This window comes from Rhea americana, unplaced genomic scaffold (genome assembly GCF_003343005.1).
Source record: "Rhea americana isolate MKP2758 unplaced genomic scaffold, rheAme1 scaffold_68, whole genome shotgun sequence".
Lineage (NCBI taxonomy): Eukaryota > Metazoa > Chordata > Aves > Rheiformes > Rheidae > Rhea > Rhea americana.
The window spans coordinates 449,177-475,800 of NW_028186845.1; positions in this window are offsets into that span (position 1 = coordinate 449,177).

The window sequence follows — 26,624 nt, forward strand, 5'->3', positions numbered from 1 at the left end:
ATTTTTCTGAATTGTTCACTCCACCAACATGGTACCTATTGGCATCTGTTGTTAGACATTAACTCCGTGACCTGCAGTAGTAAGAACTGTAGTAAGCTGTGGGAGTTACCCTTCCATCAGCTATGTAGTATCAAACCTGCAAGTGTCTGAGTGCAAGGGATTTGTTGTGTGTATTTTTCTATGATAAGATATCAAAAGGGCATGTGAAGCCCAAACTGAATGATGATTCAGACGCAGTGCTGAACAGTGGCAGTTAGCAAGAATAACGCAAAAGTGCTCATAAAATCACTGRCAGGGAGGTCCGGGATACAGGACACTGCCTGTGTGTATGCATTTATGTTCAAATCGTGCTTCAGTGTCCAAATGCGTCTGAGAGTCTGATACTCAGAGGCGCTTCGAACTGCAGCACCTTTGGAAACGAGGGCCTGGTTCTCTTTTTGTTATGCTTGTGCATCTATTTTGATTATATGAGGCAGGGTTGCTCTGCGGTGCAAGTGTCCTTCTGTGAGTACAGGTAAGACTCAGACTGTTATTTAAGTGATGTGTCTTCCCGCTGTATCTGAGGGTAGCTCTCTCAGAAATGCTAATAGTATAATTAAATCAGCATCCAGTTCACTAGTTTGTGTGTTCCCATTACGTGGTCCATCTTAAATCACTTTAAGACGACCTAGAACTAACCTACGTTAATTGGAAATGTTAAGCCACATCCATTTTTAGCCAAAGTTAAAACAGCTTCAGGAGCATTCACTTAATAAGTGCAGTTTGTAGATGCAGTCCAGAMTTGAACACCTAATTCTTTGTAAATGACAGAAATGAGTCCTCTTACCTTACCGTTCAAATGTACAGTTTTATCTAAAGAAAGTAGGAACATAATTACCTCATTTCAAACTCCACAATTTTTCTGTACCTTTGCAAATATTTTATGTTCTTTGCTAACTGACATGTAGAAGTGGAAAATCCATGGGGTGGATTCATTGCTCGAGGACAGAGTCCTGTGCAATGAGAGAGACTGGTTCTTACTCTGTGCATATTAGAAAACAGGTCTGTGCTTTCTTACTCACTTGCAGGCGTTTGATTTATTCCCTGAAAGCTCTGTTTGCAATTCATAGCCCCGGCTCTGAGACACCGTTTGCCTGGGGTGCTTCTCTCCGCTTGGTCTGTCCTTCTGCCACTGCAAAGCGGCAGTGCCCCGTCGCCCTTCCTACTGCGCGCCTGCSTCAGGGTGTAGGTGGTCTCCGAAGCAGAGGGGAAGGCGGAGAAGCAGAGCAGGATCTCACAGGAGCCTGGCTGGCGCAGAAGTGGTGGCTGGGACTTGCTGTGGGAGCACTGAAATCTGGAAACGAAAAAGATGGTGAGTATGAAAGAAGGGTCGAGGGAGTAGGAGGATTTGTCAGCCTTTCCCACAGTAGTCCATGGCCTGTTAGAGCTCTAGTCCCTAACTGTAGTCCCTTTAAAATGTCCAAAAGGAAGTAATAGTATTAGCAAGGCCTATTTTCTGTCATCATTTTGATCTAGTTGCTTCCAGTTTATTCTCTCGTTTACCAGAAATGGCTCCCCCAGAGCCTTTGAACCGTCTGTCAGTACGTGTTTCTGCTGTGATAAATTCAGCCTTTGCGTTTTCTGTACTTACCTCCTGACATTTGGAGTGAACTAGGTGTAGCAAAGTGGAACAACACTATGAATTTTCCACCTTCTTCCTAGACATYGTTTGCTGCTTTTCCCATCGCGTTATAGTATAACAGAACGAAACACCAGTAATGCCGTTGCTGCTTGAGAGCGTGAGCCTGGCGGGAGCCTGTGGCAGTAGCCGAAGGGGTTTCATGGTGTGTTAAGAAAATTCCCAAGGAAATAATGGGATCAGGATGCCCTAGGTTGCATCCTTCTCCAGAAATATGAAACACTAGCATGGGGAATGAGACTTCGTGGAAGACTATTTTAACTTTAGAGGTGAGGTTATAGATGAAATAGCACAGAAAGCCTTTTTTTTTTTTTTTTTTTTCCAAGCTACACATTCTTCTCCACACTATTTACATCTAGTTTTTCCCTAGCTGTTGGGATGGAAAAAATAGAGGATTATAAAACAAACTTCACTGGGTTTTGATGAGAATGATTTTGAGCTTTGCTGGGGATGTTTCTCCCCACATTTCTGCACAACTGTAGATGCCATCATCTTCCTAGTGGACTCGAACGTTGTTGCAAGAGCTACGAGGTCAGCTATTAGCAACCAGAAATGCCTTGTGGCAGAGCACTTGGAGCAACTGCAGGGTCAGGGCCTCAGCCCTGTTTCAAATAGAGAAGTTACTCAGACTAATAATCATAGAATTTTTAAGATTTGCAGAAGCTTTTAGTGGATTCTGTCTGGTTCCCATGGAAAAAGAGAGGCTTTTCAGGTGGCTAGAGTCTGTGAGCTCAGAGAAGGTCTTTACCCCTGGGGAAAGACCAACCTTGTGGTATGATCAGAAGGAAAAAATAGCAGAAATTTTTGTAAATGAAGTATTATTGAATTGGTCTCAGAAGAAAAACAGCTACATTTGTTGCTTTGTTAAGAAGAGCCTCCGAATTGTTTAATCACTGCTTTCAGTCAGTCAAAGCTTCCTTGCAAGGCAAGTTAGTGCCACAGCACCCACGCTCTCCAGTGCACCACAGAGCGCTGGCTTCCTTCCAGCTCTAAGGATTTTTATTTCTATCTAAAAACAGCAGAAGGAATGAACCTTGCAAGTGTGGCAATGCTTTACATAGAAAATGACACCGAAGTGCTGTAGTTAGACATGCACAACGCTGTTTAGTGGGTGGATTTGCTAAGGAATTAAGCACCGCTCAGCGAAGCGGAGACCATGGGTCTCGCTCAGAGGAGACTCGGGTCCACGCAGTGCGTGAGGAGCAGAACCAGGGGTGGTGAGAGAGGTGCTTCCTCAGATTTCTACTCCTACCTACACGGAGCAGACTCTTTGTTCAGATATAAGCCAATCTCTAACTAGGCTTAGGGAAAAGGGAAAGACTATTCTTYGTCTGCAGCATGTCTGCACTTTCTTCTGAAGTGGCTGCTGGTGGTAGAGCCACAAGGTAGAGGATTGGGGCAGCCTGGACCGGCAGCTCTGCACTGCTCCGTGCCCTGCCGGGCCGGTCCCCGCTGCTGCGGACGCGTGTCAGGCCTGCTCTGGCGACAGAGCTCCTCTGTGGGGTGCAAGGAAAGAAGGTTTTATGATAAGCAGGCAGCATTTTCTTAGCAGTATGATGTTGTTTGTCTTCTTCACTCCCATTAATATTTCACCAACAAAACAATGAAGTGTTTCCTTTCACCAAATGGTGAAATATGCCTCAAATAAAACAGGGAAAGTAATCCTTTTATTGCCAGAGTGTCTGCAGAACAAAGTGCTTTCTTTCCTATTTATTTCTAAGTCATATTCACTGTAAGTGTTGCATCCATTTTCTGCATCTCTGTGTGAGAGAAATTTTGGGGGAAATTACCTCAATAATGTCTTTCTAATCTTCCTTGTTTACAGCACACGTTTTGTTCAAAGTCATTATGACAGTCTTGGAAGATTCTGAGTATGATGCAGTTATTGAATTTTAAATGAAAACTAAATTGGCTGTGGTGGAGGGGAAAAATATTTCATAACACCGTAATTTTTCCTCGGGGTACAGTTGCTACATTTTATTAGAAATAAGCAATTTTCACTATGTCTCCAAACCGTATAGAGCAGATAAATGTGAGATATTAATCTAAGAAAAAAGACTTTTACACGTATTTAACACCAAATGGTGGTTTAAAGTTTGCATGCTTTTTACATTTCTCCAGTGTGCTGGAGAAGCTGTTTACTTGTTTTATTGAAGTAAAACATATCCTAGCTTTCTATATTGGTCAAAAGTCTCCCATGGTGTCGGTTAGAAGGCATTTAATTGAGCCATTCGGAGGTTTTTCTGCTTGATTTGTGCATTTGAGAAGGAAGGAACATTATCTATCTGTGGAAGGTATTAAGGTGCCCATGTGGCTGCTAARCAAAGTCATCTGCGGAACAGGCAACGCTTAGCTTCTGCAGTGACCCCTAAGCATCTTCCCACCGCTGCCCGATGCAGAGAGGAGTGCTCCGAGGTTGTGTCCTGGAGTGAGTTTCTTCTATGAAGGCAAAGGGAAGAGATTTGAGAAGATAAAAATTCAAATAAAATAAATGCCTCTTCATCCCAATGTTGCTGTCAGTTTTCAGGTGTTAATTTAATAGAATAACTCTTTCACGTGGCAGATGGCCACAGGGAGCAGTGCTCCCAKGCAGTGCAATGCCAAGGCTGCTGGGGAGGGGGACCAGAGCAGCCCAGCACTGCTGCCAAGCCTCTGAGCAGCACCCATGAGGRGACCTCCTTGCCAGCAGCTCCAGAGAAATATTTCTACAGACTCACAAACTACTCCGGCAGCATAATTCAGCCATTCCTTTTTCCAYGAGCACCACTGGTATGCCGGTTCGTTACGTTTGCTCCATTCCTTCTGCAGCTCTCAAGCTCTAGTTAGGCCAGTAATGACAGCAGAGTTCAATTAGATACCCAGTGATTTCTCATTGAGCAGTGTTTGTTCTTGTCCAACTTCAGCACCAATTTTAGTTTATATCAAGCTGAAAGTGGATATGAATTAGTTGTAGCACAAGATCAGGTGAATTTTGTATGTCTGTAAGGTATACAGATTAGTATGGGAAATGCAGCAATCCATGATTACTGAATCTTGTATGTTCACAGGTTCATTCAGCTCAGCGGTGGGTTACAGCTGTCACCGGCCCCTGAGGTTGACATCATTCCCACACTTTGCTTATGTCAGCCTTTCAGCTACAGCTTTGCTTTGGAGGAGCTAAACACCAGGCTGTTCCTGTCTTATTTATAGAGCGTACAGGTTTTCAGTCATAGCTCTCATCTGCTGAAACAGAGACGGTAAGCACACACCTGCAATAAGGACTTGTCTTCCTGACCAGGAAGCTCTGATATTTGTCCAGTGTCCCCTGCTCGTGTCTCCTGTTTGTTTCGTGGCTGTAGATCCCATTGCAAATCTAAATGCAAAGAGTGTGCAAACTAGGCTAAATGCGACAAGCAGGCATGAAGCAGTACAGAGCCTGTAGGCTTGCAAAGGGATGCAATTATGGAGAAATCATGGTTTATTTGGACTCAGGTTGCTTTGCACTTTAGAAAGTAGAAAACGCATGAGTGCAGAATGTAAAATGAGCATTAGAGATGCATCCAGAGAAGCATGAATATGGTATTTTTTTGATCCTCGCAGATTGGTGCCATTTTCAAAGCTCTGATCTGAGTTGGGTTTTACAATTTTGCCAAATAAAAAAAAATGCTAAAATAAAAATTCATAGGAGGTTTACCAGCCAGCTCCTAGCAAACCTCACACTAAGTAAGCTAATTCAATTTGTCAGTACTTAGTGGATGCTGGGATGAGAGACCATTTAGAGCTGAATATGTTAATGTAAGTCTCTCTCCAGATTAATCACAAGCAGTTATATTTTTATGATTTAACAGTATTGTTTATGACTAACATTTACAGAAGATTACCAGTAGATTTTCAATAAAAGCTTTTCAGCTAAAACTCAGATTATAACAATTTTAGAGATAATTGGACAACCGTTGAATTCAAAAGCTGATAAGTATAGGGAGTTTTTCAAAAACGGATATTGCATGCTGGCGTAATGGCAGGTTAGACTTCCAGATGCTTCACTATATGATGAATATATAGCTTGCTAAAAATAATGTTTTTCATTGGTTGAAATATGTCCCAGCCTGTAAAGAAATGAAAGGAGTTCCTCGCCCATTTCAAATTATGTCAGTTGTGAAAAGCATTGTCTGATGAACAAGTCCCTTCATTTTAGAACAAATAGCAAAATTCCCTCAGAGTACATTTTTCCCTCTTCTATTTGTTCTCTTTGTAAGTATGCCAGCGTGTTGTCATCAGTTGCCTTGCTTCCCATGTAGTCTGTGTGGGCTTCACAGATTGAAATGAGACAGAGACACGTATTAAGTAAAATAGAGAAAATATGATTGTAAAAACTTGCAGGAAAATTCACAGTTCACATGTACCGTTTGTTCCTCCTTTTGTGYGAGCGTGTGATTCATAGTGTTCCTTGAAAACTCTGGGCCCATGATCGTATACGATCAGATTATCTSAGCTAAATGAGTTACTAGGTAGCAGCAAGGCCAATGTAACTGATAGTTGGGGTTTACCCAGCCCCAAGTACAGAACAAGTTCTAGAAGAAAAGAATTAGGTTGTTAAAGGTATTTAACACTCACAGTTAAGTGTGTTGCCTTCCTTTAGCTACAAGCTTATGAAGATTTAAGAAGTCTGGGGCTAGGAAATCACTCTGCTCTTTTCCACCACCCTTAATGGCAATGTGGCAGGCACAGCACCGCCTTCACCTGACCTGCGCYGCTACAACTACTTCAAGTGACTCCACTGAGGCTACCAAGGCCAGGTGAAGCAATGCTGCTTGTGTAAAGCCAYCTTCTTCACAAGATACAGAGCTTCCACAGCTGCGTGTGAGGTTAGCAGGGAGCAGCAGACTCCTCAGAGGCAGCTGGCGTTTGTGGATCGAGCTCTGTGAAATGCCCAACACGGGACGGTTGTCCACCTTGGCTCAGCTGAGTTGAATCAGCTCCACGCAAAACCCAACACTTCCTCAGAATTTGTCTACAGTAGTATGGGTGTGCCTTTACTGAAGCTATGCTATGTAAAATTATGCTCTGCTTAATGATATTTTAATGAAATGTTTCCTGTTTTTCAGCCTTGCATTGGTTGCCACTCATTCAGTCTTCTGGTTTTATATTTGGGACAACCTTGCTTGTAAATAGTCTTTCAATGTCTACACAAGGAATGTAAATGTTGTCCTAATTTCCAACATCATTCAAATGCCCATATAACAGWTACCCTTGTGAAAGCAAATTGAGTCTATCATGTCATCCTCTATGGAAGTCTAATTCTTGGTAACAAAAGATATTGCAGCTGACAGATGGAGCCGCGCACTACATAATTAAGTCTCCAGTGTGTGTCAACTGGAGCCTTTCAGACACAATTACAGTCTGACCAGTTCAGCCAGTTAGGTGCTTAAAGAAAAAAAAATCCCTTAGGCGGATGTGGAGGTTTCTGCGAAAAATGAACTCCAAAATGCACTAAACAGAAGAAAATGGGATCTTATTCATAGTCAGACCATCCAGTGATAAAATTTGATACAACTCTTTAAATCCTCATTTTACCTCCTTTCTCTTCACATTTATTAYGTCCTGAGTGTAGCTAAGCATAAACTCTTCTCAGCAGGGAGGCTCATGGAGTCAGTGGATGGAAAATGCGTTTTCTTTAGAAAACTAGCTGCAGGAACCCCCAGCTGTGCGGGAGATACAATTGTGTTGGGTTTGTAATGGTAGATTGTAAAACTTAGAAAAAGTACAAAATAAGAAAACTTTAAGGAAAAAAATGGGCTTAATGGTGTGTGATACATACAGAATTAAAGATGAGCCTGTTGCATGACCTTGCGATCCAGATCTAAATATCTGCCAGGCTCAGGAGTTTTCATGTTTAGGGCTTTTCTTCAGAGTCACAAAGATAAAGACAGAAGAGGGTTTAGGCAATCTGTTAACTGTTGTGCTGATAAATGGTTGCGCACTACAGGATCGCTTCTGAATGCMTGAGCTGTTCTGGTCTCAAGCAACGCTACAGCAATATCAGATCCCTGTTATGCCCGTATTTTTAATTTCCTAAGTTGACTGAGGTTTTTCTTATACTCCTTTGTTCGGTTTTCCTCTTGCCATAGAATACATGTAACAGTTGCCTGAAAGTCRTTATACTGATATATCAAGAACAGCAAAAGAGGCTCTCAGAACACAACTATTTTCTTCTACTCCTCTTTGCTTTTTAGGCGTGCTTCATTTCATTAAAGTTCTGTGCTGCTGTTATCAGTCTAGTTACTAAAGAAGCACAGACTTGTTAATTCRGAACAGTTTTAATTAAATCATTTTCAGAGGGACCCTACTGACACAAAAAAATATTCTGTAAATAATCAKCTGGAAGAATTTCACAGAGATAGAGCCTTCTTTGCTGACCGTTTGTATTGACTGTTGAATCTGTGTTTCATACTGACTCTGGTAAGGAGGTTGGCAAGCAGGAGACACCAGCACAGGCTGTGCTGCAGGGCTACAGCTTCTCCTTGTGTGTCTTGAAGGGGGGAGCCAAAGAAAGGGGGTTGTGAAATTTGAATTTTCAGCAGCAAATAATGGTGTTCGCCAAGGCAGAAAAACTCTACGGATTATTTTGCTTTCAAGAAATAAGCCTTTCCTGAAAAAATGAATGAGCCTGTCGAATTCTGGGAACGGTACTTGATGGTGAATTTGCCCTCTGCCCTAAATCTTTCACGCTGCCTATCCCAGTCTGGCATAGCTTCACTAAATTGATTTCAAGACTCAGCTTTCTCATCCCACTTCCATGCTCTGCCCCCACATAACCCAGTTATAATGCTTTCTTGAGGCAAAATGCATTATCAGGAATGCCATTACTCAATAAACCACATGTGAGGTCCGACACAAAATATGTTTTCTTGCAATTGTCTAAAGAATAGAAAAGACAAAAAAAATCTTGATTTTATCTGTCAGAATACCCCCTGCTCTTTTGCCTTTCTGTCCTTGCCTCTGAGATCTGAACTGCAATTTTAGCCATTAAAGTCCTTGCCTGACAGGGCTGTGCTGCTGGGTGAGCTTATTCGGATCCCATCCGCTGACGCTGGCAGGACCTCACCACTGCGAATCTGACTCAAACCCGTAATAGCCGAGATGCATCAAGTACAAGACCTGGAGAGAGCAAATGCTCTCCAGTCTCATATACTGAATTTACAGTAATTAATAATTGTGAATGAAATTGCCAAATTTTATAGGCTGTCCTATGATTGTGGAGAATAGAAGAGTTAATGGGAATATACTTGATAATACTTGTTGGCTGAAGGGCTTACATTAGCTGATCTAGTACCTCCAAATGCATGCTTAGATAATAATGGAGTAGATGAATCAGGGAGGAATGAGATTTTTTTTAAAGAAATAATAAACATGTTTCTCTCTCACTAGACTCAGCTGGGATATTGCTGCTGTTCATACAGCCAAGTGGTCCGCTGGAGAGATGAAGTGCTGCGTACGAACTTGTTCATTACCAGAAACCTGACAAATACTGAGCTAATACCATGTCAACAATCAGCTGGGGATAATGCATTTCCTCTCCTTCTAATAGACTTTTTTTTTTCCTTACATATAGTCATAAGCAATACTAAAAAATTACAAGGGGAAAAAAAAGCAGATGGAGAAGTGTCTATCTGCTGTGCTATGCCGTTCTTTTGATTTGAAATAGCAGAGGCAGAGAGGATGGGAATAATTTGTTTTGGGATTATCTACACACAGAAAGAAACTTGATAATCAGTGAAGCGAGTAGTTTGCTGCATTTGTTTGCTGCAATTTGGCTAGGGATCTTTGTTCAGTTCAGCGATATTATCGTTTCCAGGGGTGGGGGGGGGAGGATTTAATAAGCCTGTGCTGCAGAACTATTAGTAGCCACTTAATAGGCGTGCATGCTCAAAAAAAATTAGTAGGACCTAGAATAGTCGCTGACCACTCTAATTTGTTTTTCCCAGCTGGAACACAAACACATTAACACAAACAGGAGGGTTTAATATACAGACTAACTAGTCCTCAGAAAGACTTAGTGCATCCTTAGCACAACATAGCACTTAATGGCACATTTACAATTATGTTTTATAAAGATTTTATAAGAATGCTCTGAATAATATTAATGATGTGTGAACATAAGTGGCAAGACTAGATTTATGTTTCAAACAATTACATTTTACAAGCTGAAATAGAGAACATAGGTAATTAACAAGAATAATGAAAGCACTACCTTGCCATAAATCACTGTTAAAAAGAGTAAATAATAGAAGACAAAGGGATTATGAGTCAAGTTTGGTTGTTATTCATCAATTTTAGAGCAGGAGGGTGGGTTTAATTAGTGAAATGGCATAGCACTTGTTTGGGGCTTTTGAAATAATCTTGATGCTCTTCCATCAAGGGGAACAAATGTCTGATTGAATGCAAATGACAGTGATTGCCTTCTCCATAACTCTAATCAGTGCAGGAAATTTCATTTCTCCCTTCCTTTAATGAAGCAAAGGGAGCCATTACTAGACATGCTGGACTGGGGATTTTTGCAATCCTGATTGCAGATGAGGTAACCACCTCCCTGATCTGTGCCTGTGAAGTGCCTGTGAAGGGAAAAAGCATCCACTTCTCCAGCAGTTTCAATTTTCTATGAATTTTTTAGTTCCAGTTTTTAATCTGCAATGGTTTGTGGATCAGAAAACAAATCAGTCTCCACTGGGAAGACCTTTATCTATTAATTATTTTTTCCTCTCCTTATCCTAGGAGAAGATATTTCTCATGCTGAGCCACCTGAAGTCGGTGCTAAATTGCAATAGCAGATGTTGTTAGGCTGCTATCAAAAGACTGAGGTAAATGGACTCTTTGTGACCAGCTCATGGCAAAACCCCAGCATCTTCTCCGTGTGTTTTCTTTACATGGCATTCACTGTTTGGTCGGAACAACGGAGCATTTCATCTCCAGCTGAGTTTATCCTTTCTCCCTGTTCTGTTTAATCCTGCAAGAGGTGAGAGAAGCAGCTGTATCACTGCCCTGCAAATGACTTTTGCAGAGTAGAAATGTTTGACCTTTGCAATGCACAAGATTGCAGCAGACAACACATGCTTAGGATGTGCCTTTAGTCTGGTCTGCGAGGGCTTGAATTCCCTGCTGCCCTTTTTTCTCTGTGTAAATCAGTTAGTTTGGTCCTGACAGCAGTGAATTGTTCAGTACCCTCAAAGGTTGTCAGAACCTGGGACGGATCTCTGTTGTGTGATCCTGGCTCTCAAAGCAATATCATGTTAGCTTTTCTTATATTTACGCATGGTGCTCTTTGGACAGGTCATGTTAACATGCTATTAGAAAACTCCGTCATATGACACTGCTGCAGCGCATCTTCTGCTATGAGACGTTGGCTATAAGCACCTGGATGCCATGCTGATAAGCACAGCATAACAGCTTAGGAAGCAGAGCATTAACTGCTCTCCCATCCCTGCCGCAGCCCAAGGGTGGGTGGCTGTTCAGCCTGAGCACAGCAGTGCCGTAGCAGAGGCTCAGGCACCCTGCTCGGGGATGGCTCCTTCCCAAACTAAGGCACATCACTGACTTCGTGTGTCATGTCTTCCCTGCTGAATAACAAAGCTGAAAGAGCTGAAGTGAATTTAATTTATATCCCACCAAACTCTTTTTCATCCTTGGCATTGTAGGAGAAATAAGGCACCACTTCACTCTGAACCTCTATGGCACAAATTCTGGTGGAAAAAAAAATAATAATAACTCCACCCCGTGACAGATGCTTGCTCACCCCAGGGAGGATGCAGACAAATATGCCACCATCACTGGAGCTATGGATGAGCCATCACAGCCTCAGGCAGTTAATGTGAAGGAATACACAGTGGTTCTTCATGAAAGCTTTTAACTGTTAAAGTATTATTGATACAAGTGAAATAATGTCACAGAATTCCCAGACCGTACCGGCTAAACATTCAAAATGGAAAGAGCCTGGGAACAACACATTCCATGGTGACAAAAAAAGTCAAAAATTAACAGCCTATGTCTACAGACTAAGCCTGCCCTCCCCCCGAAATATGAAGCTTGCTAGGATCAAGAAAAGCATTACTCTGACCCAGATTCCAGGGCAAACAAAGCACTATAATGCAAGTATGGATTTTTCCCATGGGTAAACACAATATTTTAGTCCATATAAAGGTTGTTTCTTTGCAAATTTTCTCCTTGTTTTGGTTATTCTTTTCAGTGCTGAAAGAATATGGACTCAAAACCTAACTAACTAGAGGGCTCTTTTAGCCTAATCAGATTGGGCTGTGATTTCGACTGACTTTCCAGACTTAGGACTAATCTAGTTTCTACTTGCAGATGTATCTGATCTCTCATTGCCAAAAGGACATGCTGCCTTTCTGATAAGGAAAACAGCATCAAGTTATTTCCCCATTCACAGAACACACATCCTTTTTTGCAGGTGGCTTGACAGATTATGGTATAAATCAATATAACTTCCTTACTAATCCTTAGCTGAGGGTGGTTTCATTTGTACTTGGTATTTTTCATCCTGTAGCCTAGCCTACAGTGAGTGGGGGGTTCTTTGCACCACCGAAGAAGTGCTGCAAGGCATCATGAGAAATGGCTGTTTCACTGCCAGGTAAAAGGTACTAAGTATATGCAATATGGTTTGTAGAGCACTGGGAGATCCTTGGACTGAAAAGGACCGTATTGAGAAATGGACTATTAACTCTTATTCATTATTACGTATGCAAAGCTTGTGAGCCCAGTTTAATTAAAGTCAATGAAGACATATGCAATAAAAATGAACAATTTAGTGGAAGTGTAAGATTTTGATCTAGATCTACAAAGACCTTTTTCATCTTTATAATATAGTGAGAAATAAAAAGCATGAATAATCTCAGTTCTTAGGTATATATACAGGACAAAGCTCTACATTTCTCAAATTGCAAGTGGGTAAAGTCTGTTAATCTACCTTTGTTCCTGATTTTGCCCTTCTTTCTCCTCTGCTTATAGACCCAAGGACAAATATGTAGCCTGCCAAGTCACCTTCAGATCCTGACAGGTGCATTGACAATCCTGACAAACCAAACAGAGAGCACATCTACTAAATGTAAAAGGTTGCAATGCAAGTCTAATGAATGCTTACAGGAGATTTGGTAATCTTGAAAACAATCATGAGTAGCTAGCCAGTATTCCAGCTTTTTCCACRCTGCAGTTCACTGAGTGCTGAATARTAYGTGACGGATGGAGAGCTGAGCTGAGGAGGARGATCATACAGTACCCCAAATTCTCTGTGCTGTATTGTCGTCTCTGGTGATGCTAGGATTAGATTATCGGTGTCGATCCATTGGGAAAAAGACCTAAATAAAACTTCAGCATTCCTTTCTGGACAGTTTTAGCTAAGCATTCTCTAAATTCAAGGAGGTTATAAAGTAAATGTAGGTAGTGTCCAATGCAAGGAGGAACCTTGTGATACTCTCGGGGCATTTCCAGGATTGCCTTCCAAATGAACTTGTCTATTTTCCCGTGTGTCCATATATCCCATCTTTAAATGCATCTAAGATGACTTTGTGACTTCTTTATTTTCTGGAGTTGACCATATATTCTGTTTTGTGTGGTAAGATAATTTCCCAGATACTCATCATCATCTTCCCTTGCCCAGAGATTAATCCATCCTCAGATCTTCCCGCAGAGCTGGTTACACAGTCATTTCCTCACACTTCAATTTCTCTGTCTGCAAACAGCATTTTCTCTTATATAGATATTTGTACATATATAATAAATATGTACAGTACACAATGTACAAAAGAATTGTCCAATTATAATGAAAGATATTTACTTGCTGAAACAAAATTCTTCAGTTGTCTGAAAAACATATTTTGAATATTTTAACTTGTGACAGATACATTTCTTTAAAAATCCCAGTACAGAAGAAGATGAAAAAATGGCAGTTTCATGTACAACAGAAAACCTAATTTCTGCTCAGYGTTACAGACAGCACTGCCCTTGTGTCTGAATAGTAAGCTTCAGGAGATATCTTCATATGAAAAATTACTCAYGCTAAACTAGGTTGCTATTGCAGTCTCATCTCTAAAAGATCTGAATCTCTGGATGCAAGTGCATTGAATACTTTGAATTTCAGACCTAATGGATAAATGCATAATTAAGGATTTCCTGAAATTCTCGGAGTTTTTGGACCCCCCAGGGGAGTATTGCTGTTCCTCATGTTCACCTCTCTGCCTTTGTATCTAAGTTTTGTGAGTAAAGCAGAGCTACCTTTTAAGGATGTAGTTGAAAATCAGAGGAGTGAGAAAAAGATCTTCAAGGGCTGGTTGTGGGCGTGGAGGGAGGGGAGATTTTTAGCAGGATTTAATGGAGCTGGGAGCTGGGTTATTTAAGACTGGTGCAAAGATCCTTTCTATTGACAATTCACTGTATGAGCCATAAACTCTTCACTGGGTGTATATAAAAGATGAAAGGACCAATTACTTACTGAGGCATTAAACACCCTGGGGACAAAGACGCCTGTCTGGCAATAGTAAACATATTGACTGAAACCTATTTGAATTTCAAATTGCCAAATGTCCCAATTTTTGAAAAGCTTCCTGTGATAGCCAAGGTCTGGAAAGTCAATTGAAACTTAATTCTCTTGGATATCTCATGGGGAAGAGTACATGAATCCGGACAGATTCAATTATTTACTTTTAATGAAAAAATAGATAGCTGCTTTATAATTTTCTTATAGAGTGATAGATGGGAATTCAGCTCCTTTTTCTAAGATGTTATCYCAGGATAAATGATAATTGGGGTGTGCAAAACACTGGTTGCCAAAAAGTTTATGTCCAAGGATATTCTTCTTTCTCTTGTCCCAAGATCTTCTTCCTCCTTTTCCTCCATCTGGAACTAAGTCTAGCCTTAGAAAGCTTTCTGATATGCTAACCAAATCCAGACTAGCTTTTTCTTTCTCGGCCCGCGGATGGTGCCGGCTGTGTTTATAAAGCTTAACACAGGGAAGGCTGTTACAGAGCATTTTACATCCGCACGTCGCAGAAGAACATGTTTACTGTCTTGCCCAGTAGAAAAACTCTCACAGAGCAAATCAGCCCCAGGTCAGTGCTGCTGCTCTCCGTCTCAGGCCAGTGAGATATCCCACGAGTGTCCTGGAGACAAAGTGAGTCATGAGAGCAATCGAAGAAAGGCCGCTCTGGTCTTCCCGGGATCCTGCTGTTCTCTTAGGGACAGGATTAGTTTCTCTTCTGATTTTCTGTAGTTTCTTATGATGTTCCATCTTTCTCATGCTTCAGAAAGGGAGCTGTAAGGAAAATTCTTCCAATTTCATTTTTTCTTGCAACAAAGTACACAAAAATCCTTGTGGAGTTACAAGGGAGTTTTAAAGCAGGAAGAATTTGTCCTTGGAAACATTTCTATAAAAGATGAGGACTGTAATTTGGAAAACAGCACCATAGCTTTGGTTAACGTACAAGGGGCCGGTACTAGAGCGAAACCTCTTATGGCCTGGAGGAAACATTTTTCTTCCTATGGACTGAGATTGTCTTACGAATACTGTCTCTGTGAGATAGATAGTCATTATAMCATCCACTGTATCAGTAGCTTAAAAAGTAGGCACAAGGATATTCAAGTAACTATACAAAGCAACAGCAGCCTAAAAACTAGTCCCAAGAAAACTGGTCAGTCTGGACACTGAAGATGTTTTGCTCTGATGGAGTTTTCAATCCTCTGTTCAGAARATTGACTGAGTCGATACACCTGTGAGTTAGGTGCAGCTGGATGGCTCTGGACATCTCCTCGAGGTGTTTGAAATCCTTCCACTGTCCATAGGGAACAGTAGAAGCTCTCAGTGGTTCAGGGGCCCGAGCCCCGCCAAGGACCTGAGGACCTGCCAAGGTCGCAGCACCAGTCAGGGTTTGCTGCTGCCGGGAGGTTAGGAGGAGCCGCTGAGGAGCAGCCCTCAGCGCACGCTACCAAGAAGTGCGGAGCTGCAGCAGAACCTCCATGGCTTGCACTGCTGCTGCCACGTTCATTACTGAAAGAGCTCATCATGATTAATGCCATTACTCTGAATACCAATGGAATTAATGATTTCCTCTGTATTACACAGCATTACCTAAAATGTTAACTCTGCAGGAAACCATGAAAACAATTAGTGCCATGTAATTGTGGGTATTTGTTGCTGAACCGATTTCCCTTTTGTTTTTACTGTAATGTCAAATACTGAACAAAGATCCGCAGCAGTAGCAGGGCTGTTATCAAAACCTCAGAGGAGTTTACCCTCCCCTTTGTATGCTCTGCACACATAGAGCAAACATCCATAATCGTAACAGTTGGCTGCACATGTTCTGTGGGGCAGAAGAGACACTTACTACTCCACAACTGTCCCTGACCTGGGCATGAAAACACTTACACCAGCTACAGTCAACAAGAACTGCTTTGGTCCGACTAAAACTAGTGTTTACTGTTGCTTTTGTTTTAAGAGTTCCTTATTAAGTATGACGGGTAAGTTGCTGCTATCAGATGCATTCAGCTGACTGTGAAAGAGCTTTCCTGTCTCTGTCCTTGTCTTCAGTGCTTTCTGTTGGGATTCCCATCATGTAGTCATTTTTCTGTATTCCATTTTCTCTCTGTCTTGGTGTACAGTCATAAATGAAGGCATGCATTCATCACCACAGTAGCTTTAAATATCAAATGCTTGATGAATTTACTCTCAGCTGGCCGGAAGCAATACTCTGATTGCAGCATTTTATAATCATCAAGACTTGTTTCGCTAAGCTGAATTAATTTGCATGAGCAATGAGTTATTAGCAAAGTTGCTTGTAACTAATGTGTGTGAGCTAAATGTGAGAGAACACTCTTGCAAACTGTGCTTTCCTTCATGGAACTTATCTTTGTGAAATGTTTTAAATGGAGAGGTAAAGAATTTTATCTGGGGGCCAAGGTTTAAACTGGGTGCAAGTCAGGCCCTCCGTGGTTGGAGTTAGGCTCTATCTCTGGCAGTACAGACCATTCCCTTCTTTCCATCAACGCCCATGATTTTACAGTACAGTAAATCCAGCACTAGGATTTTGTAATACCATATCAAAAACATGAAACAAAACATTGTTCTTGTATAAACTCAACCTACTAAACCTGTCATTCGAATGTGCTCAAAAATTGTTGATGGGTTAATTGTATACCAGTAGATCAGGTATCATCGGTCGTTAATATAGCCAGCATAAGTCTGATCTAAACTCTATATTATGCATACTGACTAAATCAAAAGAAGTGAACTCCATGCTTACCTTTATCTAAACCTTAGATTGATGCTACTGCTAGCATTTGTTCTGACTCCCTCTGATGACTTCCTAAGGTGGTGGAAGGTCTCTGTAACCTGGCTGAGGACAGACATTTGTGGCTATTGTGCTATTGCTTCATCTATTCCTGTCTGTAAGGGCATTTAACTGCTTCCAACATTTATCTTAAGTGAAGGACAGTTTACACTTCTCTGTTTCAATGAGGTTTCTCCAGCTCATTGTAGTATTTATTGCTGTATTAATTGCTGATGTACAAAGGCCTGTGGTATTGTGGAAAACGCTAATAACAGATCCTAATGACTGTGAACCTCCCTCTCCTTTTTCAGTCTGTACCTTATTGATGTTTTCATTAAACTGTCCAAACACTGAGGCTGGATGCACATACTAAAATGTCTCATTTTCATGAGAGAAAAAGACAAATCCTAAAAGAACTTGACAGCTGGAGTATACAAAACATCTAGCTATGAGGAACAAATAAAAGCACTCTGAATAATGATGCAACAACTGGTAGGAGAGCAGAGGGAGAGGCTGTGTATTCCTTCCTAGAGCTCACAGAGAAGCTTGTGGTGGTAAGATGTCAAAAGGCAGTGAGTAACTTTGCACTTTTGTGAAACTTGTTCAAAAAAAGGAGTGAAAAGAGGTCCTGATCTCTTAGGGATATTAAGAGACATCATGTGGCACCTGGAATATACCATATTGGGGGAATAGGTGCCTGTGGAAAATCCTGACTTTAGATCCTTATGTATGTATGGAAAAGAATAGAACACATGTGGAAGCTAATTTATCAGCACAGAAGCAGAGCCATGATGACAGTCCTCYCATTGCCTGAGAAGGGAGGAGGAGGCTACACAGCAGTGGTCACTAACTATAACTTCCAGGAAATCTTACCATAATTAGGGTGCTCAGAGAAAAGTAACATGGAAATCCTCCTGGTAAACCAAGGTAAAAATAACTTTGGGTGCATCTTTGAAAGATAAAGGAACAACCAAAATGAGTTACAAGTCCTATTTTGTCACATCTGCTAGTTTAACGATCTTGAGAAAAGCTCTGGGAGAAGAAGGCGAGGGTCAGGTATCAGAAACTTTTGCAGCAGGATAGGCTGACACAGAAAGACGTGCAGCGTGGTAATGTTGGCTGATCTACAAGGACTTTCAGCCTGTGCACAGCTAAGAGTGGCAGAACTGTATGATTCCACACAAAGACGGCAGAGAGCTAAAGGCCTGAGCCATGTAGGCCAGGCAGGCAGTGAAGAATGGAGATTTAAAGACCTAGTTGGAGTCAGAAGTGCAATCAACTCTGTATCTGTAACAATGGGAAGATTTTATGTCAGTCATAGATCTACTGACAACGTTGAAGTTAAAGCAGTTTATTTCATCGGAGAATCTGGACCAGGAGTTGGATAGCACTGAGAGAAAAAGAGAAAAAGCCAAGTCTTTCAATGAGATGTATAGCACTGGATTCAGCTTCTAAAAGTCCCAGGATGTTAAATCTTCAAATTGAAAACATAAAGTAAAGCTATTTTAGGTCAATTTTAGTGGTTCCTAAAATACATTAATTATCATTTTCCTTTTGCTAGGCCTGCGCATTTAGACTTGTGTTGCCAAGGGAACTTGCCTGTATCAGTGAAAAGATATGAAAAATAGTGCCAGTGAATCATAATTTACTTGTAAAGTATTCAGAATAGAGGAATGATATGGTGGCCATAAAAGGTTTTATTGGAATTCACTTGGAATGACCTGTATAACTTGCAGTGCCTCCATCCAAAACTTATGTTATTCTGACAGCTTTATCACATACCTATCTTCTCTCTCCTTTTCCCTCTCCCTCTCTCTATATTTATCTCTATATATGTAGATGTGCATGTATATATGTATATGCACACATATGTGTATGTGTGTATATATGTATATGTGCGCACATACATATATACATACTATACATGCATACTTGATATATAGTACATATATACATGCTCTTTATATATGTACACATATACACACAGACACATATATACATACTCTATACATGTATACATATGGATTTGTCCTTGATTAACACTGCCTTTCAGAAAATGGCAGAGTTCTTTTGTCTCCTGAACTGAGGACTCCACCACCCCAGTTTTTATTCCCTCTTGGAGCCCTGGGGATGGTATATGTAAAAGGTGGAATAACTCTTTGTTCTTCATGCTTTTCTTCTCACCTTCTGACTTTTGTCAGATATTAGCTCAGATGTGTCTCCTTTATTGAATTCATAAATTACATTCAGCCTTTATTCATCTGTTCATCAGATCACCTTCTATTTTGTTATTCCTTTGAGAAGAATCCAGCATGAATTTGAATTTATGAACTATCAGTGTCTCCTATGCTGACTGAATATCCTAGATGTTCACACATTAAACTATTTTCTGCGGTTTATTCTTGAGCTAGTGATGAGAACTTGCTATATTTTTTTTTTCAGGTAGAATATCAAGGGTTGTTTCTTCTTCGGTTAGGTTGAGATCTCTGCTACCAAAGCCACCTTGGTATTTGTACGGGACTGCATCAAACCTGATGGATGGATAAGAGTAAATAATGTGTCAATTTGTAGAATTTTACATTAGAACCATTTCAACCATGTTACAATGGAATTGTCATTATTTCCACATACCACTGGGAAAAACAAGGCAGAAAGCTATTCAGGAGATCAGAAAAAGCGCCCAGGTCTTCCAAAATCTCCCATCAGTGCTTTATCAACTCACCTTCACTACCGACATTAAACTGAATCTTTGTTGTTCTTCCACATTTCTCCCTTCAGTCTAAGGAAGTACTGGGAGAGAGCAGTGACATCATCTCTTCTTCTGTGCGACAAAACATACGGCAGACCTAGTATTATAAAACAATAGGGTTTTTTTTAATTCCTAATATCAGTTTATGTAAAAATAATTGATTAAGTTTCAATTTATACTCCAAATAATAACTGGCATGGTAGTAAATGTGTTCATTGATACCTAATTTGGTGCAGCTAATTTCCTCAATACCAATTAAATGCTGGGATATTTCTTATCGCCTTAATGTATTATCTGAATCTTGTTACATATTTGTTCAGTGCTTATGTAACTATGACTTAATTACATGGCAACTGAATTTATATCCTAGTATGAAAGGATTGCTCCTCAGTCAGCTTCCTCAGATAAACAATGGATAATTGCCATGTTCCTGCTTTAATTAATGTAAATTATAGGATTATTTGAATGATTTTAGGTCGAGTCTTGATAAGGTGCAGATCACTTCTCAGGTCATGCTGAGCTCCCACAGCTCCCACTGGAGTCAGTGCTGTCCAGCAGTATTGGATTTCATCCAGAGACTGAGACTTTGTATATAAAAATATGGTCTCTCAGTATGAGRGAATGACACATATGTAACACATTTAAAATTGTGCTCATTGTGGCAAGCAGTATCTGTTTCCAGAGCCTCAAAGAAGAACGTGCAAGAAGATCCTGCGCTATGTGACCCACTTATACCAAATGGGAGTCAATATCTATTAACTTCCATCTGTTGTGTCAGTCAATAATTTGTCCTTAAATCAGTTGTTTTCCTCTCTGGCTTTTGCTTCTGCACAGTTCATGAACACAGGGGAAAAGGAACTTTTCTCACCTCCTTCCCCTAAAGCTTATTCCCATTAATATGGTCAAGTGAGATCTGACTCCCTAACTCTGCTGAGGCATGAAAGACGAGTACAGCATGGAGACAAACACCTCCCAGCCCTCTCTCCTGTTAGACGGACAGCTACAACCAGAGCTTTGCTGGAGGATTTGCGCAGAGCGTTGGCTGTCTATCCCTTCCTGCTAGAGAAAAGCCTTTAAGAGCTAACGGCCATAATTAAAAATTCCATTYGTTTGCCACACACCATCCCCTGTGCTCAGAGAAGGGGGCAGCGCTTGCTGACATGCATCCACTTCTTTGTCCAGGTGTSTTCTGACATTAAGTCTGACGATAAGACTTTTAGACTCTGCACTGTACAGGACTGTGCAAGAATCTGTATAATCATACACATGTGCCCCTTGATCTCTAAGAATTTCTGTTCCCCCTGGGCAACTTCACCCAAGTTTGACAAGGGCTAGTAGTCTGAGGGACATTCAGCTTTTTCAGACTTCATCAAAAGTCTGAAAATCAGAGAGAGAGAAGAACATGTTTCCTTCAAGGGACAGGCATCACTGATGTCAGCACCTACTAGGCACCRGGGAACCCAAAGGGAGCAGGAACAGCGATGTTGTGACCGCCCCAGTGACACAGAACACTTTAAACAGAGCTCACATCTTAGCAGACATCAGAGAATCCAGTCATAAGACACATTTCCACAGAAAACTGTGCTACATTTGTTCTGCTGCTCATGGAAAGTGGGATTTTGTTGGCTTTGGGCCAAGCTGGGTTTTGTTTATATTTTCAGCAAAAGTATTTACGCCTTTAACATGTGAACTGAGATGTTTATGTAAGAAATCCTATAGGTGTGTTGTATTGCCTGTGAGCAAGAACAAGGGCTGAAAGTATCATTGCGCAGTATGTGTCCAGGAAAACTAGTGAATGAATCTAGCATAAATTAGAGGTGCTGAGAAAAAAAAACATTTGAGCGATCCTTCAAAATACTAAAATAATGTTTCTTGACTCAGGTGAAATGCTCTGGTTAGGCCCTCTGGAGGAGAATTTGACATTTTCTGTGTCACCTACGAGATTAAAAGAAAATGCAGTTGGCTTCCGCATTGTCTCCAGAAAGGCACGGGGACTGACAGAAATGTAATTAAATTACCTGTAGCATTCATCTGTTGTCATAGCAGCCCTTGCAAAGAATATRACAATAATTCCATCTACACCGTAGCTTTAAGTAGTTTCCCCTAGACCAGCCAGCAAGCAATTTTTCTATCCCATATCTGGCAGAGAGAAAGTTGAAGAATCCCTATTTCAGTTTCATCAACAGCGGTCTACAGGAGGGTAAAACCGCAAGACTACACCTTCACTGCACTTCTCTAACACTGAAAAAAATGGTCTTTGTAGGTGTTCGTGTGTGATTCAGGAGGTCAGATGAGGTGATTATCCTTTCTTCTAGCCTTAAAAATCCAAGAATTCAAGAATCTCTGCATCAGCTTATATGCAAGTAATAAAAGTACAGTGGAGTATTTCTCTCATCTTGATTAAGTCTACCAAGAAGATCTGGCTGTGGTGTAAATATATGCCCTTCATTTTTGAGGAAGCTGTGTTTGAGTTTGAGTATGTGAAGCAGAGTAAGGACACAACAGTGCTGGCATGACTGAAGACCCAGGGTAGAATTTGTCTTTTTTTTTTCCTAACTTGTCAAGTATATTTCAAACAGAGATTTTATTGATGGTCCCATTTGTAGTGACTTCAARCACCTCATGACTGTCCTTGGGTAAGTGTTGAATGAACTCACTGGCTCAGTTCGATATCCTGTGGATAAGTGTTTCTGCAAAGGTACCTATCATTGTGCTTGGTGGAGATGGACTAGCTGACTTTCTCTGCAGAAAGGCCAGAGGATCCAATGATCCTGAAATCTTGTATCATGTTTAATAATCCCTAAAGATGGAGCATCCATGAAGTTCAAGAAAGGGTATTAAGGTAGTACTAATTTCCATAATCTACTCTTCATTAGATGTGGAGAACTTTGTATTTGATTTACCAGCATAAGAAATTTAAATGGAATTCATTTCATTGCTGATATTCAAATTTTTTAATGCCATTTATTTACTATTTTCCCCTAGAAATTACTGGTTTACAGCAGCCTTCCCAATTAAGCAGTCACACAACTGAGATACGCACAAGGAATATTTGAAGAGAATAATTTAAAAAAAAGTCAAGAATGGCAGAATACAATAAAAGAGATGTACAGTACCTGCAAGAATTCTGAGGCTCCATCTGATACACTTGCGAAGTTGCCCCTTCTTTTATCTCTATTCATTCTTTTCCTTTTAGGTAGATTTATTTTAATTCCCAATAGTGACTTATTTTTTCTTGCAGATAGCAATCTTACAGATTCAGAAACACACATGTTGGAGAGTGTTTAAATACCGTGTGGAAAAAAAAAAAAAGAAAGAAAAAAAAAGGCCAACTTGTGCATGGCCAAGATAAGCTGATTTGTAAGCTGAGATGTTTCTGAGCTTGAYATATGAAATATTCTTCCTTCTGGCTTGCTCTGCTCAGAGGAGTTGAAGCATTCTCTCTCTGGAGCAACTGCATATAATAACCTCCCCAGGCTAAACAGGGCAGAAATCAGTTGTTGCAAGTTGCTTATGTGTTGTTGTTTTACTTTTCTTTGCATATATAGGTCTCATAATACATCCACATATGCAATACCTTTCCTCTGATGCTCTCAAATCCTTTATAAAGGTGCATAAATACTACGTATTTGTGTTTTACAGATGAGGTAAGAGGATGGCAGTAATAGAAGAGCGCAGCTGAAGCTCAAGCAGAGGTAGCAAGAATTTGAACACTTTTTACTTTTGCCATGCTAGATCCTTCCAAACAGTACTTCCCTGTAATTTAATAAGCATCAAATAAATGTCAAAGGCAGTTCTTGTGTCAGATCATTTATCTGGATCTGTACCCCCACCTCACCACGTCTTTGGGTTGACCAGAAGTCGGCAGAGAACAACTGTATTCCTTGAGCTGAAGAGAGGAAAGAACTTCTATTCCCTACCTCTGCTGCTCCCCTACCTATACAGATTCAGAAAGGATGAGACCTTAAAAACTTTTTGGTTCCTCTTAGCTGAGGAACATCACAGGCTACTAAAACCTCTGAGTTAGGTATTTAGTGGCTTGTTTGGGGCTAAATTGTGTCTTCTGGAAAGGCATCAAGTCAACAAAAAGTTTAGCTTTGAGTTTTGTTGCAAAGACTGCAAGACTGGAAAATTACTGCATGTCTTAAACATTATGGCCTGGTTAACCTACACTGAGCTATTTTTCATATAATTTGCATGAAAAAGCTCCACTCTMGCCTTTGGAGGATAAGTCCCTGTTACAGATTTAATTCAATTAAGTAAAGATGCACCCAAGAAACATCACCAGCAGGTTTGTTCTACAGCTCATGGAGGCCATACTCAGTCATGCTGGGCTCCTTGACTGCCAGGCTTGTACTTCCTCGGGGCTGGATGGCCTTCGAGAAGGATTTTCTGCATCGGGACTTGTGGGTAAAGGAAAGAGCCAACCTGTCACACCTCTTTTCCAGTTCCAGTACTCTTTGGCTGTTAATTTTATAATGTCTCACAGAGTGTGGGAATGGGAGAGAGTGGGCTTCAGGAAAACAAGGGGAGCCACARGTGAAAAACAAGACCTGAAGAAGTATTGAAATACACCAGTATTTCTAGTCTTGCCCCAAAGTTAGGTCAGTTGTGAGGGAATAAATTAAAGAAAGAGGAAGTTGAAAGATCCGGTGGTAAATATGCTGGAGATCACAAGACATAACAAGTTAATAAGCTCGACCAGATAATTTAATTCAACACAAAGAATGCATCTGCGTGCACTGTATAGTAGGTAAAAATTTGATGTGTCAAGATGGGAAGGCTTTGTTATCCTCTTGTCTTGCTGGGATTTGCTTCAATTATGCCAAAGAATGTTACTTCATTCGTGCCCTAATAACACTGTAGAGGAAAATAAATTACTCATATATAACAAAAGTGAACTGATCTTGACATCTCTTCTAGGCAAAACTCCCGCTGTATTAGCTCCTAAGCACATTCTCCCTCATTTAAGGTCTCATGCATATGTATGATTATCACTCATAGTAAATATAAGCATTTTGTGAGAACACAAATTAACTGCAGAATGTAACGGAGGTTGCCAAGGGTGTTTTTTTATTGTTGACTGTAACATCAAGTCTATAATACATGTACAATAACAAATGGATCGTGAGACACGGAGAAATAATCCCATAAAAGGGTGCTGTGACACCAGAAACTGCAGCAGCAAACCTGATGTCACCTAAACCTTGGCCTGGTTTGATTGTGCTTTTATTGCATCTCATTTTAAAGGGAGCTTTGGTTTAGCTTGAAGCTCTTCTTTATATTTTTATAATGTATGGATTAGTAAAAGGAAAAATTAAAGTCTGTAGAGTTATGAAAGAATGACTTTTATTTTTTTTTCTTTAAAGGCTTATAGACTTAGCCTTCAGTTGTATTTAGATTAATAACCATGGGTGTGTCGCTGATGCTTTGGCTCTTTCTGAAAATTTGGTTGTTTTTTCATTACAATAACACGATTTTGGCAAGGAGTTTCTTATGGCAACTTTAGTCTCCAGAAACAAACCTCACTACCTTGAAAATAATGTTGAATCCTGCAAGGCATATATGTGCTAGTATTGTATCCATTACCTGAATAGTAGTATTAATACTTTCAATAGCATCAGTGCTTTGACTGCAGTAGCAGCTAAAGACTGCTGTGGACACATTAGAGCATATATTGTATAAAAAAGAGAAGTTTATAACGAGAAAACAAAACAACACGAAAGAARATGACTTCTAGCAGGCTAAACCACACTGAAGGTTAAGTGTATGCTTTGAAGTGCTTTGTTGGCCAAGGCCAGCTTGTTCAAGCACATGTCCAACAGAGTTGTAAAAAATATTTTCGCTTCAGTGAAACTGGGGCTTTTTATCACTTTGATATTTGTGGAAAGTAAAGTCTAGCTGATGCTCTCAAGCAGCTGCAGTGGAAGAGAGTGGATACTGCTCATGTTCTCCTTCTGACAATGAAAGCCATGCAAATCCAATCAGAAGCCATCTGCAACTCACGGCTCAGAAACAGAACATCAGTTTATTTTTTCATTGATCAGCCTTTGAGTAATCCACATAATAGGATGTTTCTAGGTTTGTTGGGAGGGTTTGGTTGTTCTGCTCTTTAGGAGTTTCTGAAAACTGTGTAGAGAAATTTACACATATATAGTGTTCTCAGATTTTTTTTTCYTTATTTTGTAGCCATTCTGTGAGCAAGACAAGTGTTTTCATTCAGAGCAGAAGKTCTTGGCCATGCTTTACTCAACCAAGTGCCTTAGCAGGTGATGCCAAACAGCTGGCAAGAAAGATCCAAAGGATGAAGGCAAGAACCAGCCTGTAAATGGAGAGGCAATGTTTGAAGGGCAAACCAGGAGCAAGCCACATCCAGGCAGTCACACGTGATCTGCATGCTGAAAGCCAGGCACCCTGACAAAGGTGGCCGTGATGCATAGTCAGGTAAGGTTGCTGTTCTTCAACTTAGCAACTTGCAAGGACAACTACAAGCTCACAGAGATTTTTAATCATGGCACTGTGACTTGCCAAAGTTTACTGTGTCCAGGTCAGGGTATCCTGACTAACTTCTGTGAACAYATGAGGCAACCCTGTAATTTTCACATTAGAGGTGATGACCTTCTTCTTCCAATACCATAGACCGCTGACATCAGAACTTGCTTCTAATGGAATTTTCTAATGGAACCCACCTCAGAATATTTGTCCYCTGCCTTGGTGATCTTAGGAATCTATTGGTAGTACTTAGAACAGAAATATGTTCTTATAAAGTTTTTGAGAAGATGGAATTTGGGCTTTCTACACACTAGTACCAGTTTCAATGTTCAGATAAAGACGTGTGCACGCATGATACGGTGGGACCTGGTTAGGTCCACTCTTTATTGACCTCTGA